The sequence below is a fragment of the Pseudonaja textilis genome, chromosome 6, assembly GCF_049901715.1.
Source record: "Pseudonaja textilis isolate UNSWEBS1 chromosome 6, rPseTex1.2, whole genome shotgun sequence".
In the NCBI taxonomy this organism is placed as follows: domain Eukaryota; kingdom Metazoa; phylum Chordata; class Lepidosauria; order Squamata; family Elapidae; genus Pseudonaja; species Pseudonaja textilis.
This window is the reverse complement of record NC_141995.1, coordinates 8,548,586-8,564,432: the sequence shown is the minus strand read 5'-3', so window position 1 is coordinate 8,564,432 and position 15,847 is coordinate 8,548,586. Positions and strand designations below refer to the sequence as shown.

General features: G+C 40.5%; 1 protein-coding gene across 1 annotated transcript in view; it reads left to right on the top strand.

The window, feature by feature from the left end:
• The first annotated feature begins 5,441 nt into the window (after window positions 1–5,441).
• Window positions 5,442–15,847, top strand: part of CNOT6L (CCR4-NOT transcription complex subunit 6 like) — a 39,590-nt gene continuing 29,184 nt past the window's right edge. The window contains exon 1 of the mRNA XM_026717129.2: window positions 5,442–5,983. The gene's annotated coding sequence lies outside the window, so the exon portion shown is untranslated. The remainder of the gene's footprint in view (window positions 5,984–15,847) is intronic.

Genomic DNA, 15,847 nt, shown 5'->3' with positions numbered 1-15,847 from the left:
TGTTGCAGTTTGTAGCAGAAAACCCATATTTATTAAGAGTTAGGAGTCATCCAGTCTGAAAGCAGCCTTGTCAGGTATCCTGAAATGAAGAAATAAATCTAATTCCGCAATATTGTCAAACTATTTACTAGGACTATATTACTATTATTCTTCTCATCCTTTCTATTACCGATCTTCTTCTACTTATGACTATAACCTTGTTGCTTGTATCTTTACGATCATATTATTTTAGTTTCCTAGTATGATTTTGATTGCTCATTTAGTATCCTATGACTATCACTAAGTGTTGTATCTTATCATTCTTGCTGAATGTATTTTTATGTACGCTGAGAGCTTATGCACCAAAGACAAATTCCTTGTGTCTAATCACACTTAGCCAATAGTTTTCTTTCTTTCTTTCTTTCTTTCTTTCTTTCTTTCTTTCTTTCTTTCTTTCTTTCTTTCTCTTTCTTTCTTTCTTTCTCTTTCTTTCTTTCCTTTCTTTCATCTATCTATCTATCTATCTATCTATCTATCTATCTATCTATCTATCTATCTATCTACCTACCTACCTATCTATCTATCTATCTATCTATCCTATCTATCTTCTGGTTTTGTGAAATATCTGGACCACTAGCAGTGCAGCTATGCGACTCCGATGAGCTACAGGAATTCTGGTCCCAATTACCGCTGTTAAGTGAGGACTACATGCATTGCAAAATATGGAACTCTAGGACAAAAAAATAAAATTACACAATTGGAATTCATGACAATTGTTTGACAAGTAATACAATAAATGCAATGTTAGGATTTTTTTATTGCAATGACTACTATGCTATTTCTGTGTATGGGACAAAACACCTTTTTTTTCTGGTATGGATAGAAAAATGTGATGACCCAACAGTTTCTCAATTCATTAGAAAACCTACTTCCCTTCTGTGACATATAATCTTGCAGGAGATTTCAGATCTGATGCAACTTATTGCCACAGGTTTCATTTGTCACCTACAATATCACTGTAGGCTGCAGAAGTTGTGTACAAAAATAGTTTAAGACTATAAATATGAGCCAAGATTGAACAAATAATGCAAGAAAAGGTTTAAAGTCATTTTAGAATAGAATAGAATTCTTTATTGGCCCAGTGCGATTGGACGCACAGGAATTTGTCTTGGTGCAAATGCTCTCAGTGTACATAAAAGAAAAGATACATTCGTCAAGAGTCATCAGATACAACACTTAATAATAATCATAGAGTACAGTAAGCAAATAAATCATACTAGGAAACAGTCAATATAAATAGTAAGGATAGAAGCGACAGAAATACAAGTGGGAGGGGATAGGTGATAAGGAGTGATGAGAAGAGTAATAGTGATAGTAGTGCAGACTTTGTAAATAGTTGGACAGTGTTGAGGGAATTATTTGTTTAGCAGAGTGATGGCGTTTGGGAAAAAACTGTCCTTGTGTCTAGTTGTTTGTGCAGTGCTCTATAGCATCGTTTTGAGGGAAGGAGTTAAAAACGTTTATGTCTGGGATGTGAGGGGTCTGTAAATACTTTCACAGCCCTCTTTTTGACTTGTGCAGTATACGGTCCTCTATGGAAGGCAGGTCGGTAGCAATAGTTTTTTCTGCAGTCCTAGTTATTCTCTGAAGTCTGTGTCTGTCTTGTTGGGTTGCAGAACCAAACCAGACAGTGATAGAGGTGCAGATGACAGACTCGATAATTCCTCTGTAGAACTGGATCAGCAGCTCCTTGGGCAGTTAAAGCTTTCTGATTTGGCGCAGAAAGAACATTTTGGAGGAGGAAAAGCAATATATTATTTGGAAGGAACAAATTACACTGTGGATCCAATCAGGTTTCACGAAAGCCAAGATTCCCTCAAAATATGCCTGCAGAACCTTCAAGGTCAAAAAGAAACCCCACCCAGCATGAGTCATATCCTGCTTTAATAATTATCTTAATTATAACCGTTCAGACTTCACAGTTACAATTATTTAGGACAGTTGCAATGATATCAGAATGCAATTGTCAAACTATACTTGGTTTTGAATAAATTATCTTGGAATAGGTTTTTCCAGTTTTCAGGTGTATTTTGATAGTATTTTATTACCATTTGTTACAATCTATGATTATTATTCATAGAAAGTTGTCAGTTTAGCAAGAACCACAACAGAACAGCAGAATTGGAATGGATCATAGGTTTTCTACCGTGTTTCTCCAACAATACGGCCTCCCCCAATAGGAAGTCCCAGCATGTTTTATAGGCATAAAATCAAATTAAGCCCCTCCCCCCAAATTAAGGCCTATATTAAACATGCAAAATGGGGGGGAAATGGCGGGGGGGGCCTTGCCGTTAGGAAGTACTTTTGTTGCATACCCGGATATGGTGCAGCCTGCGTTGACTTCGGCGTTGGTGGGGCACTTCGTATCACGAGACCTTCTGCCACCATTGCTTTCCCTTCTCCCCATGCTGCCACGGCATTTAGAGCAATGCCGCGGCGTTTGGCGCAGCCCTGTGCGGCCAGCCAGGGCTCCTCCCTGCAACCGGGGCCCAGCGGAGACACTCGGCTTCAGGCGCTCCTGTCGCCACCTTCGCTTTGCCTTTGAAGGTAAAGCCAATTATTTTAAAAACAATGCCCTACTACCAGTACGACAAAGCCGAGAGGGCGCCCAACCCCACATGGGGAGGCAAATCTCCCAGGGCCGCAGCACAGGATCAGCCCACCCCGGGAGAAGCGCCCAGCCACCATCCCTGCCTGGCGCCAGGCAGAGTGCGAAGAGCTTCGCCTGGGGTGCCCAGAGCACCTGACAGGCGGGCCCTCCTGCCTGGCGGCGGAGCTCTCGCCAAGGCAGCAAGTGCCTCCCTGCCGGGCCCTCCGCTCATCCTGCCAGGGCCGCGTCAGAGCCGTGCAGGCTGGGCCGAGCCAGGAAAGCGAGCCGCGAGTGCGTGCCTGCCTGCCAAGTGAAAGAGCCGGGCCGACCCGAGCTTGGCTTCCTTCCCAAGTCCCTCCAGCCCAAACCCGAAGGGGCCACCAGGAGAGGCTGCCCAAGGCAGTGATAGCACCTACCTGTCCGCGGACAGGGAGGCGAGGTGACGGCAGCGCTGCTTCCCCGTCCAGCGGGTCCGGCGGAGACAGCCCGAAGCTGCCCATCCTTTCCACACCTCGCCCAGCCCGTCTCCATCCCCACGTATCTCCAAATGCGCCGGCAGCTCCAAACGCTTCAGCGGCACAGGCATCGGGCCTCACTCAGCGGGGCTCAGCTCAGAGGAGGACGCGGCGCAGGCCGTCGCCTTGCCTCCCTGTCCACAGATGGGTGGGCGCTATCACTGCCTCGGGCGGCCTCTCCGGTGGCCCCTTCAGGTTCGGGCTGGAGGGACTTGGGAAGGAAGCCAAGCTCGGGTCAGCCCGGCGTTCCCATTAAACTACCACCTCTTACAATTCCTAGAAAACACAGTATCAATAGGAGAGACCTTCAATTTCTAGGTTCTACTATATCACATGACCTAAAATGGACACCTAACATCAAAAACTGCCTGGTCATCAGAAAAGCACAACAAAGAATGTTCTTTCTGCGCCAACTCAGAAAGCTCAAACTGCCCAAGGAGTTGCTGATCCAGTTCTACAGAGGAATTATTGAGTCTGTCATCTGTACCTCTATAACCGTCTGGTTTGGTTCTGCAACTCAACAGGACAGACACAGACTTCAGAGAATAACTAGGACTGCAGAAAAAACAGTGGCTACCAACCTGCCTTCCATTGAGGACCTGTATACTGCACGAGTCAAAAAGAGGGCTGTGAAAATATTTACACATCCCCCACAACCTGGACATAAACTGTTTCAACTCCTTCCCTCAAAACGACGCTATAGAGCATTGCACACCAGAACAACTAGACACAAGGAGAGTTTTTCCCCGAACGCCATCACTCTGCTAAACAAGTAATTCCCTGTTGTCCAACTATTTACAAAGTCTGCACTACTATTACTGTTAATCTTCTCATCACTCCTTATCACCCATCCCCTCCCACCTGACTGTTTCCTAGTATGATTTGATTGTTGATTGTACCCTATGACTATCGTTAAGTGTTGTACGTTATGATTCTTGATTCTTAAAGAATGCACCTTTTCTTTATGTATACTGAGAGTATTTACACCAAGACAAATTCCTTGTGTGTCCAATCACACTTGGCCAATAAAGAATTCTATTCTATTCTATTCTATTCTATTCTATTCTATTCTATTCTATTCTATTCTATTCTATCATCTGGGAACACAAGAGGTCTTAGCTTGGGATGTTACCTCATAAATGATTCTATTGCCAAGCGTTCAAATCTTGATCACATAACCATGGGGATGTTGCAAGTCATTAAGTGTGAAAAATGGTCATAAGTCACCTTTTTTTCAGTGACGTTGTACATTCGCAATCACTAAATGAACTTTTGTTAAAGCGAGGATTACCTGTGCAGGTAATAACCGAGTTGGAAGGGATCTTGGAGGTCTTCTAGTCCAGCCCACTTGCTCAAGCAGGTGACTCATAAGCAAATCTGGCTTTCCCATTGACTTTGCTTGTCACAACAGGTGATCATATGATCTGAGGTCACTGAAACTGTGTGAGAAATAGTCATAAGTCACTTTTTTCAGTTGTAACAAACAAACTGTTGTTGAGGACTACCTTTACAGAACAACAGAGGTGGAAGGGACCTCAGAGGTCATCTAGTCCAACCCGCTTGCTCAACCAGGAGACCCTAATGTACCATTCCAGTCAAATGGCTCTTGAGTGGCTTTTCTTAAAAAAACCCTCCATCGATGGGATGGAGCAGCCGCAACTTCTGCAGGCCAGCCCTTCCCCTCCTGCCCCCTTCTCTACCCCACCCCCAGCCCATCCCCCCCCCCCTTAACACCAACCCTCCTCTCCTCTCAGGGGCTGCCCCAAAGAAGAGGGAGTCAAGCTCTTCTCCAAAGCACCAGAAGGCAGGACAAGAAGCAATGGGTAAGAAACTAATCAAGGAGAGAAGCAATTTAGAACTAAGGAGAAATTCCCTGACAATTAGAACAATTAGCCAGTGGAACGACTTGCCTCCAGAAGTTGTGAATTAAGTTTTTTAAAAAGATGTTGGATAACCATTCGTCTGAAGTGGTGTAGGGTTTCCTGCCCTAGGCAGGGGGTTGGACTAGAAGACCTCCAAGGTCCCTCCCAACTCTGTGGTTCTGTTCTGTATTCCTATTCTATTCCTCTATGTTCAGGCACAGGCGGGCGAAGAAAGCGCGGGGAAGAGGGGCGTGCACGAGGGACCCGCCACGCACCCTACGGAACTGGCCGGGGCCGAGAATCGCGCACGCGCGCTCCCTCCCGAAAGAGAGGCGCGCGCGCGCACGCGCATGTTCCCCCGCTGCCCCTCTTCCCTCCCAGTTTTGCCCGCGCGCCTTCGTCTTTCCTCCGCGTGAGGTGTGGGGGGGCGGGGGAGGAGGAGGAGGAGGAAAGCGCGCGAGGGGCCCCGCGGGATGAGGTGCGTGGAGGGATGGAAATGCGCGCGCCGTGGCGCGAAATGGGCCTGCGCGAGGCGCGGGAAGAGGAGGAGGGCGGCGGTGAGGCGGGAAGGAGAGGCGCCGCCGCAGGAGGAGGAGACGACGACGGCGGCGGCGGCGGCGGCGTCTGGATCCCTCCTCCTTCACACCGCGGCGTCGAGGCAGGCCAGGCTCCTCCTCCGGCAGAATCCCCGCGCTGCCGCCGTCGCTGCTGCTGCTGCTGCTGCTGCTACTGAGGCCTGAGGAGAAGGAGGAGGAGGAGGAGGGAAAGACGGCCCGGGAGGGTGACCGCCTGCCCGCTTCGCCAATAACCCCCCGCCCCCGTCCCCCGCCGCCGCGTCAGGCCCGTGGCTTCTTCGAGCCCGCCCTGCGCTCGCCCCGGCCCGGCCGCTGCCTCCTGCATGTCTTTCTCGCCCTCAGCCCCGCCGCCTGAGCAGCCGCCTCAGCCCCGTCGACAGACGCCCCGGGGGCTGGATGCAGGTGAGCGCCAGGCGGGCGACGGGCCTGGTCGACGGCGAGGGGAAAGGAAGGAGGCCGGCCCAGCTCAGGGAACCCAGGCGTGAGAAGGGAGGTCAGCGCGTGTTTAGTCATGCCGGCGCGTGTGGGAACGAACACGCGGGGAGGTTGCGTGTCAGCCGAGGTCTTGGGGTGCGCAGGCCTCTGTGTGTGTGTGTGTACACTTCGTGTGTTTGCATGCGTCTTTACAACTTTTCCTGCCCTTTCGTGATTGCGTTGGAGGGTGTTTTTTTGTTGTTGTTGTTCAGCAACTTTCCCCTTTTCGGGGCTTCCACGACGCCTGGAAGAGGCTTCTTTCGCTCGGGGAAAAAAACCGAGACACTTCTGGCTTTATTTATTTATTTATTTATTGCTATTACTCACCCTTAAAAGTTACTCGGGCTGCACGTGTGGCCCAGAAGAAGTTTGCTTTGAAAAGCTCACCCAATTTCACTTTTGCTTCATAATGTGTTTTATTTCTTCCCCTCCAGTTGCCATTGCGAGCCTCCTCCTCCCCCCTCCCTTGGCAACTTTAAACCTGGCGGACTTCAACTCCCAGAAGGCTGGGGAATTCTGGGAGTTGAAGTCCACCAAGCTTAAAGTTGCCAAGGTTGGAGACCCCTGGAATAGATAATCTGGATGAAACTTTAGGGGATACAGGTCTTGGGGAGGAAATGGCCCTGGGTTTGTGAGTGTTGCAGGATTGTTAAAAGGATGTTTCCTTACAAGGGATCTCCTATCTAGACCAGGGATCTTCAAATTTGGCTAGTTTAAGACTTGTGGACTTCAACTCCCAGAATTCCTGAGCTAACGTGACTGGAGGAGGAATTCTGGGAGTTGAAGTCCTCAAGTCTTAAAGCTGTCAAGTTTGAAGACCCCTGTTCTAGACATTTACTTCACATTGCCTGATATTTGTCACACCTGATATGTTTTCAACCAAAGCTGTATAGATAGAAGGAAACAATGCTCACCTCTTAAGACTTTGTGTAAGTGTGACATGTAATATATATCCACTACAATGTGGTGTTCCGGGTTTTTATTTATGTATGCTTTATATCCTGCCTTGCAAAAGGCTTCTTTAAAAGATAAGCAGTTAATGTTTAGAGTGTATGTATTCAATGGGGAAAAAACAACAACAATAACTGTGAATAGTGTGGAATATTCTGTTCAGTCCAGAGGAAGAATTCTCTGTGGGCATCATGTATTTTCCTTGGAATGCCTCTGAACTGTAACAAGTTGTGTAAAGGGTGACTGTGTGCATACATTTATCAAAATGTTAATCCAGATGTACAAATCCTGGGTGATGGGGCAGCTGTTTTGTGTATTTGTAAACCATTGCTTCTCTGTCCTGGGTAAACCAGTTCTACATATTCAGAGTCGGCTTTGCCTGTCCTTATCTTTGATTGACTAGGTGCATGTAATGTGTGTATGTGTTATCTTCTTGCCTTTATAAGAGCAGCATTTCAACTAGCCATTTTTTAAATTTTGAGGACAGTTGCATTCTCGTGGCGAGATGGTGGCAAATAAATTTAGTAATAAATTTATAAATAATAAATAATCACTTGTGAATAAGTTAGCATGCAAATACAGCTCCTTGACTTACAACCATTTGTTTAGGGGCCATTCAAAGTTACAGTGGCACTGAAAAAAGTGACTTATGACTGTTTTTCACACTTAACGACTGCTGCGGCAGTCCCATGGTCATGTGAACAAAATTCACATACTTGACAACTGATGTATTTATGACGGTTGCAGAGACCCAGGTTACATGATCACCTTTTGCAACCTTCTGTCAAGCAAAGTCAATGGGAAAACCATATTCACTTAAGAACCATGTTAATAACAACTGCAATGATTCACTTAAGAACCGTGGTAAGAAAGGTCATAAAATGGGGCAAAACCCACTTAATAACTGTCTTGCTTCACAATAAAAATTGTGGGCTCAATTGTGGTTGTAAGTCAAGGACTACCTGTATTTAAGCAGATGGAGGATAGACTATTAAATAAGAATGTGATTTCTTGATGGGTTTGCCTAAATCAGGGGCTTTTGCCTCCTTAATTGTCTATTGCTAACTCATTTTTAATGGCAGCAAGTAAAATGAATTTTAACCTTTTTCATTTACTTGCACTAAATGATTTTCTTTCTATTGTTCATTATTGTATTGTCAACTGTCCAATTGGAATTTCAAAACAATTTAAGGTATGTTCTGTGATATTTTCAGAATCTGCCTATTGGGAAATTACAATAGTGTTCTTTAGGCTTTCTGGATGAATGGCAATACATTTTAAGTTTAATACCATATTTATTTGTTTAATAACAACTCAAGACAAAGAACATATATAATAGTTCTTTCTCCTATCTTCTTTACAACCACCCTATGAGCTGAGATGGGCTGAGAGAAAGTGACTGGCCCAAAGTCATTCAGACGACTTTCAATCTACACTGATCCTTTTTTTTCTCAGTCTGTGATCTGGAACATTCAGCTCAGCAAAGCATTTTATAGTTAAAATGTCCAAATTAGCTAAAATTATCTTACCAAGCATATTCCATGCTGCTGTATTATTTTTCAGGTATTGGTCCTGTTTCAGTGTCCTTTAAATGAAAAGGACATTCCACACTTGTTTGTTTCAGATAAAAATTGCACAGCAGACTGATGCCATGGAAGCAACATGTTTATTATTCCTAAATATTGTTTTAAATTCTAAGGGGGAAATCAGTTTATTCCTATTTTTTAACAAGGAAATATATATTCATATATTTCATAATTCTGCATTAATTGTAAATTTACCCAATAATGAAACATTTTTCAAAAAGAATTCTTTTGAAATGCTTTTAATTTTACTAAGCATTGCATTTGCCTAATATATTTTACATACATGTGTCCTCAACTTACGACAGTGGAGCCCAAATTTATGTTGTTAAGTGAAACAGTTGAGTAAATTTTGCCCTATTTTATGACTATTCCATAGTTGTTAAGTGAATCACTGCAGTTAAAATAGTGGCATGGTTGTTAAGTCAATCTGGCTTCCCCATTGACTTTGCTTGTCAGAAGGTTGCAAAAGGTGATCACATGACTCTGGGACACCAAACCAAAAATAACCAGCCAACCAAAAATTTTACAACACCAAACCCAAAAAAAAAAAACAAACAAACCTTTTAGTGGTTGTTAACTGAATGTAGACAATGTGTAGTCAAACCTATCGTCTAAAAGTATTGTTAGATCATACCACTTGAGATGTTTGTGTAGATGTCCTGAATTCTCCCTTTTATCTGATTTTTCCATACAATTAATTATATGAAATAGCACTGAGTTAGCTTGATCTTTCAAAGAGAAAGATCAGTATACATTCTGAGCTCCAAGTCGGTTTTGACTTATTACTCTTGAATGCTATTCAACTGCAGTTCTGTTTTTAAATTTTCCATAACCCCAGTAAAATTTCCTGTGTAAACAAGAACTAATAATATAGCAGACACAACTAAATGCACATGTGGCTCATAAAAAATATCTGTTTTCTTTAAATAGTTTTCAAGGACTAATCATTTTAACCTGCATTGTGTCTAGTTCTTGACAAATTCAAGTGAAACTGATCTGATTTCAACACTTGTTCCAGTTTACTTCCATCTACCCAGCCAAACACAGTAACATGAACCTTACATGGTGGGCTTGTGTCAATCATATTTACTTTATAAAAGATTGCTATTTGGAGTGGATTTAGGAAAGGTTTTATTAAAAGCAGCGTTATTGGGAGAAAAGTAACTGGTCCTTCAATAGAAACCTAACTGTCAAATAAATGAAGAGCAATTTGTTTTTCTGAAGTTATTAACTACTGATTTTTAAAAGCCCTCTTTGGGGGAACCTTCACTTGTGAAATTATCAATAAAGTATTAATCTAATCTTTTTTTTAAAAAAAGAGTAATAATTGCTGAAAGACTTCTAACTATATGTCTAAAATACAGATGGTCCTTGACTTACAAAAGTTGGTTTAATGACCATTTGAAGTAACGAGGGCAATGAAAAAAGTGACTTATGACTGTTTTTCATACTTAACAACTGCTGCAGTCACATGATCAAAATTCAGACACTTGGCAACTGACTCATATTTTTGACAGTTGCAATGTCCCAGAATCATGTGACTTTTGCCACCTTCTGACAAGCAAAGTCAATGGGGAAGCTGGATTCACTTAATAACCGTGTTACTAACATAACAACTACAGTGATTCTCTTAACAACTGGCAAGAAAGGTCATAATATGGAGCAAAACTCACTTAACACACTTGGCAACAAAATTTTTGGTATCAATTATGGTTATAAGCCAGGAGTACCTAAACACGATACTGTTTTGGTTGATTAGTTTTATTACAGTAAAACACTAAAATAACTTCTGACAATAATGGTGGGATCTTGGCATACACTATACAAGATTTTCTGTTCTCAGTTGAATCCTTTGACATACTAAGAATATTCACATACAACAGATGTTTTTGAGCAATTGGTGTTTTTCATAGAACAAGGGTTACAGACATTCAGGCTGCACATGAACTGCATTTCTTATGTTAATTTTTTCCTAATTTTATTTGATTTGGAAATAAACAAGCATTTACTAAATAACCACGACTTCTTTGCGCAAGTTAAGTTTCAAAATTACATCTAATGTTCAGTTTACTCTAAAGTAACTCTCAGTTTTCTCTAGTTTTTTTTAACATCATCATTCAAGGTTGCTTTAATCAGTACAGTACATGCATCAACAGAATAATCATAGATTTCAACTTCTTTTGTTTTGTACTCTTTGTGAGTTTTTCTTCTCTTAGGGAAAAATGTGTTTAACTTTATGTTTTAAAGATAATGACCCATTGAACGTCATAACTAACCCTGTGGTGCAGATAGTCTTTTTTGTATTCAGAAAAGTCAGAGATATGGAATCCTGCGTCCTTGCAGTGTATATGATAAATAAACCTGTTTGAGGGACAACTAGAGCTTTTTTTTACATATATTTCCATGACAAGAAAAGCTTCATTTTAGGTCTTATTTATAATTTTTAATGGCTTTTGAAGATGAATTATAGGACTAATTTGCAAACCTGTTCTTTTATATTTGCCTAGCTGACTTGCCTAGCTGACTTGCTGTGCTTAACCTTGTAGCATTAGTACATTATTATCTCTCTATAAAAATTAAATAATGAGTTTCAATGGTAACCTTGGTTACTGGAGCAAGAAAAGTGGACACTGTGGTCAGCTTCTCCACAAAAATGGCACAGAATAGAGTGTGGTGTAAAATCTATGAAATTATTAATCTGTTATTACTTGATTCATTTTCTAACACATCCTTCCAAAGTAAATCTGTTACAAAAAAATATGCTTCTGAGTCACTAGTACTTTGTTGCATCGGTATTGCATAATGCTCAGTTTTTACATGCAACCTAAAGACTTTTTTGTTAAAATTATGTATTTTAAAGCAGTTCTGCAATATTCATTAGAAGTAGTCCTCAACTTATGACAGTTTGTTTAGTGACTGTTTGAAATTACAACGGCACTGAAAAAAGTGACCTATGACCATTTTTCACATTTATGACTGTTGCGGCATCCCTATGGTCTGGTGATCAAAATTTGGATGCTTGGTAACTGATTAATATTTATGATGGTTACAATGTCCAGTAGTCATGTGATCACCTTTTGTGACCTGACAAGCAAAGTCAATGGGGAAGCCAGATTCACTTAACAATTGTGTTACTAACTTAACTGTAGTTACTTAACTGTGTCAAGAAAAGTTGTAAAATTAGGAAAAATTCACTTAACTGTCTCGTTTAGCAACAGAAATTTTGGGCTCAATTGTGGTCATAAGTCGAGGACCACCTTTATAATGTTTAGAGCGATTCTTTTTGTTTCTTTTAACTGCTTCATTCAATCTATAGGTTACAGTATAAATTCCCAATATCGGCCTATAAATTATTTGAAGCATGTGGGTGGTAAATATTCCACAATACCCAATTTGATGAAAAGGAGCTTGATCTTGCATAGGTTCCTTAGATAATTTGGTTTGAACTGACTTTGCCATGTTTACCTCCCTTAAAATGCTTCTCTAAATTATTTTAAAAGAGATCCAAGAAGTTTGGTTAGTTTGCTTAATGTCTGTTTTGGATAAATTGGTAGCAGTCATCATAAAAAGAAGCACATAGACTTGCTGGCTAGTCTTGATGACGGGCAGTCAGGATGGATTCTGCAATCTTGCTTCACCAATCTTTTAGACTTTTTTTAAGGGCATCAGCAGGCAGGTGAATGAAGTTGATTATCAGTTTTGGATGTTTGGGTTTTCAAAAAAGCCTTTGACAAAATTCCTCATCAAAGACTTTGAGTAAATCACCTCCATTCTTCATACTTGGTATGAGGTCATTACCATGAAATGCAGTGTTCAATTTTTGTCACACTTAAAAGACATACATTTGATCTGGAAAATTCAATTACTTGATTCATCTGGTTTCTTTTTTCCAGAAATCTAAAAACTCATCCAGGTTTTTTTTTTGGCGAACATGAGACAATAATCAATAATCTGGGTTAACATGGCTTCCATCTTCCTGTTCTCTCATGAATACCATTTTTACCCAGTGATTTTCTTATGACGGGCCCATTAATGCTGACTTTGATTGAGGTAAAAGCGCCCTCTAAAGCTCTGAATGTTGTTCTGAGATTCTTTGTGACTTACTGAATAATTTTATGCTGCACTCATGTTTCAAAGTTGTCCCAAATCATCTCCATTTCAAGGCTGCGTCTCTAAATGTAAATCATTGAAGACTCAGAATTTTACAAATGATTTTATAATATTTTTGTAGACTCAAAAGCCTGAATTACTTTCTAACAGAGGCTTTCGAAACAGTACCTTTAGAACTCTATTTCCCAACCTTGGCAAATTTTCTTGGTGTATGAACTTCAATTCTCAGTACCCTCATCAATGCCACTGCTGTGGAATTCTGGGCTTTGAAATTCCTCTACCTAGAAATGGCTGAAGTGGGGAAATAGTGCTCTATAATCTTAAGAAATTTACAAGAGGAGAGTAAAAGTTTGTGAAATTTATGGAGTTTGATGGTTGGGCTAGACATATGAATACTTCATTAAAATAAGTTATTTAATAAAGTTGATTGAACTAAGTGGACGGTAATTTTTTCACATTGGCATATCTCAGTTTGTTTTTATTTATGCAACAGGTACCAAACACATAGATTATCTAGCTCAATTCAAGAGACCATAGTACAGCATTGTCAACAGATTTAGCCTGTGTTGAATTGATGGAAACACTCCATTGCTAGAAATGCTAGCTCCTGAGGCAACCTGTTTCGTTTTTTAAAAATAGCTTTTATTATTAGGAGATTCTTTTTCATATCCACCCAACATCATTTGAAATCTGTGTTTCTTATCCTGTCTTCTGGAACAGTCCTGAGGAGTTTTGTCCCACCTTCTACCTCACAGCTTTTCAGATGTTTGAAGACAACTATCATGTCTTCTGCAGGTTAAATATATTTTAACACATCCATTGGCATGCACATTCTTTTTTCTTTTGATCCCTTATTATCTTGACCGTTTTCCTTTGAACAGTCCACTTTGTTAATGTCACTGTAAAATATAATATAATCTGAAGCTTTATTTACTCACTTCCTTTATGTATTTATTGGGCCTACTAGTAACATTGATAATAACATTCAGTGGCAAAGATTTAAAAACAATCCAAAAGGACACAAATACTTCACAGAATTATATGAATTGCTATTTGTTTAATAACTAGAAAGTAAGGCACAGGAATAAATGGGTAGTTTTCTCAGAGAAGGAACAAAGAACTGGAATTCTTTCCAGAAGTAATTTCAATATTGAAAACAAGGACTTCCAACTTGTTCATGAAGCATCTTGATTTGGAGTAAGCAGTGAGTTTGGGATGAAAATAAAAAATGGTAAAGAACTCTAGAAAAGTTTCTTTCAGCTGGATAAATATTAACCAAATAGCAAATGTAATTCAGTTTAAATGTATGTCATGCACTTTTGGATACAAAAAAACCATTAACTTCACACAGAACATTACACTGGCACTGGAGAAAGATTCAGCCTATTTTCAGCCATGAAAACTCATTGGATGACTTTGGGCCAGTTATTCTCTTATCAGTACTGTATCTCACAAGATTGCTGTTGTGGGGAAAAATAGGGAGAGGGATGCTGTGTCTTCTATCCTGAGCTCCTGAACAAAAGGCATTACATAGTTTATATAAATAATATATATATATATGCTTATTGGGGTCTGAAGATGCCTTTAACCATTGGCAGCATGCCTATATAATTTTGCAATCTTGAATATTTAGGCCAGTTAACCCTGGAGAATGCCAAATCAATAGTAAAAAGAGAACCAGGGACATTGATACGATGTCTTCTTCACCCTAGTTGCACAAAACTTTAATAGATATGTTGTATTATTGTCCTACTTTTTCATTCCCAGTAACACATTATTATAGCAAACTTTCTCTTTTTTTACTGCAAAGGCTAGTCAAAGGCAATAATAAAGATTTAATGTAAAAATGATTTGATTTGATCATTAGGAAAAGGACCAAAAACTACCAACAGTTATGCCTTGTCATGATTGCCATGTCTTCATCTGGAATATTGTTTATCTAGTTGTAGTAGAAACATTTGTAAAACATTTGTTCTGAAAAAGTACCAAAAAGTTCAACTTAAGTAACCATGGGGCTTAAACACTTCCCATTTGAGTAAAGGCTAAAATATTTTAAAGAGTCTAGGTTGAAAAAAAAGGGGGAAGATATGGTCAAAATGTATAAAATCATGCATGGTATAGAGAAGGTGGACAGACAGCTGTTTTTCTTATTAGGAAAACATTAGGATCAGAAGTAAGGAAACTGAATGGAAGAAGTTTTAAAACCAACAATGTAAACCAGGAGACTCCAATTTTGGCAACTTTAAGACTTGTAGATTTCAATTCCCAGAATTCCCCAACCAGCCGTGCTCCTCAATTCTGAGAGTTGAGGTCCACAAGTCTTAAATGTTGCTACGGTTGGACACCCCTGATGTAAAGCATCTCATCACAGAGATGTGGAATTCATTATCTCAAGACATGGTAATGGCAACTACTATGGAGGATTTACATTATGGAGAACATGTCCATCAAGGAATACTAGTCTTCAGAATTCAGTGTTTTTCTTGGGTTGCGCAGGCAGCTACCAAATACCACAGTCAGGGGACTAGTTAGCAGTAAAGAATGCACATCCTTCAACTGACTGCACGCCGTAAGTACACTTAGTCCTCAACTTACGAACACAAAATTTATGTTGCTAATTGAGAAAAAAAACTCATGAAATGAGTTTTGTCCCATTTTACGACTTCACATTTAAGTGAATCAGTGCAGTTGTTAAATTACTAGCATGGTTGTTAAATGAATCTGGTTTCCCCATTGACTTCGCTTGTCAGAAGGTCACAAAAGGGGATCATGTGATTCTGGGACACTGCAACTGTCATAAATACGAGTCCGTTGACAAGCATCCAAATGTCAATTACATCATGGGGATACAACGGTCATAACTGAAAAATGGTCATAAGTCACTTTTTTCAATGCCGTTGTAACTTCGAATGGTCACTAAGGAAACTTGTAAGTTGAGGAATATCTGTATCTGATTTTCTATCATAAAACACAAATGCTACACTAGGATGGGTTTTTGCCAGATCTTGAAGAGCTATTCTTATGTTCTTAGCAGGAAATATCTTTAATGGAACAGTCTTGCTATAAATAAAGACATAATGCCACTTCCCACTTCAGATATAGCATAGTTGCATTGCAACATCAGGATTATTATAAAGGATGCACC